We start from the raw sequence: 4,356 nt of genomic DNA, 5'->3' as shown, positions 1-4,356 counted from the left end.
CAGAAGAACAAAGGTGGCCATGGTTCTTCCAACTCTTCCAACTCTGGCTATCAGAACAAGTCTCAGAATCAAGCTCCAAAGTCCAATGCTCCTTATCACCGTCCACTCTCAGAGGTGACTTGCAACAAATGTCAGCAGAAAGGTCACTATGCTAACAAGTGCTTCAACCAAAGGCGTCTGCCTCCTCCTCCTCCTGTCAGATCTTCCAGCAATGCAGTGGTCAAGCATAATCCAAAGTCTGCAAATGTGAACATGATGAATGCAGCTCAAGCGGAGGAATCTACTGATGTGATAATGGGTAATCTTCCTGTTAATGATATTCCTGAAAAAGTTCTTTTTGATACTGGTGCATCTATTTCTTTCATATCAAGACCTTTTGCATCCATGAACAGTTTGCATACTATTGATCCGCCGAAGCCGATAGCGGTTTCCTCTCCGGGATTATTCATGAATACCAAAATGATGGCTCCCGATGTTTCTATCAAGATGGGCAATTATAAATTTCCGTCTTCTCCAATGGTTCTTGGTGACTCGGATATTGATCTAATTCTTGGGATGGACTGGCTTTCTAAGCACAAGGCTCAACTTGATTGTGCTGCCAGGGAAATTCTATTGACACACTCTTCTGAGGATGTGATTATTTATGCCGCTCGTGATGAAACCATTCGGTTATTTTCTCTCAACGAGAAGGGCGAATTGAATGCCATCTCGCAAATTCCAGTCGTTTGTGAGTATCAAGATGTCTTTCCAGAAGAGCTTCCGGGTATGCCTCCTCATCGGCCAGTTGAGTTCGTTATCGAACTAGAGCCTGGCACGGAACCCGTTTGCAAGCGTCCATACAAGCTTGGACCCAACGAGCTGAAGGAATTGAAGAAACAGCTCGATGAACAAGAGCGTCTGGGTTTGATCAGACCGAGTTCTTCTCCATGGGGTTGTGGTGTTCTTTTTGTCAAGAAGAAGGATGGCACGGACCGACTTTGTGTCGACTACCGTCCATTGAACAAGAAGACAATCAAGAACAAGTACCCACTTCCCAACATCAATGAGCTATTTGAGCAACTCAAGGGTGCTAAAGTATTCTCCAAGCTTGACCTTTGTATGGGTTATCATCAGATTCGCATTCGTGAAGAAGATATTCCCAAGACAGCATTCAGAACAAGCTTTGGTTCTTATGAATATACTGTCGTGTCTTTCGGCCTTGTCAATGCTCCTCCAGTTTTCTCTCGGATGATGAATTTCATCTTCAACCCCTATACCAATGAATTCGTCCTGGTGTATCTCGATGATATCTTGGTCTTCTCCAAGAATAAGAAGGATCATGCCAAACATTTGCGATTGGTGCTCGACAAGCTCAGAGAGTATCAATTCTATGCGAAGTTCTCTAAATGTGAGTTTTGGCTTGATGAAGTTCTTTTCCTTGGTCACATCATCTCTGCCAAGGGCATCGTTGTTAATCCCGAGAAGGTGTCCGCAATTGTGAATTGGGAACCTCCTCAGAATGTCAAGCAGCTCCGCAGTTTTCTTGGTCTTGCAAGCTATTGCCGAAGATTCGTTGAGAATTTCTCCAAGATTGCAAAGCCTCTTTCCAACCTCCTCCAGAAGCATGTGAAGTATGTTTGGTCTCCTGAGTGTGATGTTGCTTTCAACACTCTCAAAGAGAAACTAGTCACAGCTCCTGTCTTGACTCCTCCTGATGAATACAAGCCGTTTGAAGTTTTTTGTGATGCTTCTCTCCAAGGTCTCGGTGCTGTGTTAATGCAAGAGAAGAAAGTTGTGGCCTATACCTCTCGTCAGTTGAAGCCCAATGAGAAGAACTACCCCACTCACGATCTTGAGTTGGCGGCAGTTGTCCATGCATTAATAACGTGGAGACATCTCTTGTTGGGAAGACAAGTGGACATTTTCACCGATCACAAGAGTCTCAAGTACATCTTCACTCAGCCCAACCTCAACCTCAGGCAGACTCGATGGGTCGAAATGATTCAAGAGTACAATCCGAGTATCGAATATACTCCAGGCAAAGCAAATGTCATTGCAGATGCTTTAAGCAGGAAGGCTTATTGCAACAGCTTAATCCTCAAGCCTTTCCAACCGGATCTTTGTGAAGCTTTCCGCAAGCTGAATCTCCAAGTTGTTCCTCAAGGCTTTCTTGCCAACCTCATATTCTCCCCTACTTTGGAAGATCAAATCCGTGAGGCACAACTCCTTGATGCCATGGTGAAGAAGGTGAAACGTGGTATCGATAAGGGCCTTTCCAAATACAAGTGCTATCGCGTTGATGACAGAGACACTTTATTCTTCGAGGACCAGATTGTGGTTCCTAAAGGTGATCTAAGGAAAGTCATTATGAATGAGGCGCACAATTCTCTCCTATCCATTCATCCTGGAAGTACGAAGATGTATCATGACCTCAAGCAGTCGTATTGGTGGACTCGAATGAAGCGAGAAATTGCTCAATTCGTGAATGAATGTGATGTCTGTCAAAGAGTGAAAGCGGAACACCAACGACTAGCTGGTCTCCTCCAACCTCTTGCTATCCCAGAATGGAAGTTTGATCATATCGAAATGGACTTCGTGACTAGTTTTCCAAAGTCCAAGCGTGGAAATGATGCGATCTTCGTTGTCATCGACAAGCTTTCTAAAGTGGCTCATTTCCTTCCAATCAAAGAATCCATCACAGCAGCTCAGTTGGCAGAGCTATACACCTCCAGAATTGTCTCTTTGCACGGCATTCCGCAATTGATTTCTTCAGATCGTGGAAGCATCTTCACCTCCAAGTTCTGGGACTCCTTCCAGAAGGCCATGGGCACAAATATTCGCTTCAGCACAGCTTTCCATCCTCAAACTAGTGGCCAAGTCGAGCGAGTCAATCAAATTCTTGAAGATATGCTCAGGGCTTGTGTCATTTCGTTTGGCATGAAATGGGAAGATTATCTTCCATATGCTCAATTCTCCTACAATAATAGCTTCCAAGCGAGTTCGGGCAAGGCCCCATTCGAGATTCTCTATGGAAGAAAGTGCCGTACTCCTCTCAATTGGTCAGAGACTGGTGAACGCCAACTTCTTGGCAATGACTTAATCACTGAAGCTGAAGAAATGTGTAAAGTCATCCGTGATAATCTCAAAGCCGCGCAATCGCGCCAGAAGAGTTACTATGATAGTAATCGTGATTTGGCTTTCGAGATCGGAGACCATGTCTACCTCCGCGTCTCTCTAATGAAAGGCACTCGTCGATTCGGTATCAAAGGGAAGCTTGCCCCTAGATACGTGGGTCCTTTCAAGATCGTTGGCAAAATAGGCGACCTCGCCTATCAACTTGAGCTTCCTTCCAACTTCGCGAACGTGCACGATGTGTTCCACGTGTCACAGCTCCGCAAGTGCTTCAAGACGCCTGAGCGCACTATCAACTTCGAAGAGATTGACCTCCAAGAAGATCTGTCTTATCATGAGCACCCCGTTGCTATTCTTGAAGAAACTGAGCGCAAGACTCGCAACAAGTCAATCAATGAAAGTGAAGTGGTCGCACCATTCCGACCGGGAAGCCACCTGGGAACGCGAGGACCATCTCCGTTCCGAATATCCGGAGTTCTTTCAGTCCTAGATCTCGGGACGAGATCCTCTCGTAGTGGTGGAGTGTTGTAACACCCCGCATGTAACTTGCCATATTTGTAACTCCGACTCTTACCATTTCCGGCTATGTGTTATGATATTCCCTCCGTGGTCGGGTTTTGTCTTTCGTTTTGCATTTTGTCATGTCATGCATTTTCATATCATGTCATCATGTGCATTGCATTTGCATACGTGTTCGTCTCATGCATCCGAGCATTTTCCCCGTTGTCCGTTTTGCAATCCGACGCTCCTATCTCCTCCGGTGCACCCCTCTTGTTTTCTTTCGTGTGCAGGTGTCAAACATTCTCGGAATGGACCGAGGCTTGTCAAGTGGCCTTATTATACCACCCAGAGACCACCGGTCAAGTTTCGTTCCATTTGGAGGTCGTTTGGTACTCCAACGGTTAACCGGGCATCCGCAAAGTTCATTTGTGTGTCCAGAAAAACCCCCCTAAAAACCAGCCCAAAACCCACCAAACTCTCTTCCATGCTCTAGATCGTTCGATCACGATCGTGTGGGCGAAAACCGCACCTCATTTGGAGCCTCCTAGCTCCCTCTACCTATTAATATGTGAGACCTCCGAGATTTTCGCGCAGTCCAACCCTAGCTCCGTTCCCTCTCCGCCGCCGGACACGTCCGGACCGGACCGGACGCGTCCGCCGCCGCGCCCCGACGAATCCGGAGCTGACACGTCAGCGCTCCGGCCTCCCACCGCCGCCGGCCCGGCGAGCCCGAGGAGGACCCGC

Source organism: Triticum aestivum, chromosome 2D (genome assembly GCF_018294505.1).
Source record: "Triticum aestivum cultivar Chinese Spring chromosome 2D, IWGSC CS RefSeq v2.1, whole genome shotgun sequence".
Classification (NCBI taxonomy): domain Eukaryota; kingdom Viridiplantae; phylum Streptophyta; class Magnoliopsida; order Poales; family Poaceae; genus Triticum; species Triticum aestivum.
The sequence above is the reverse complement of the archived record's forward strand: the minus strand, read 5'-3'. Positions refer to the sequence as shown.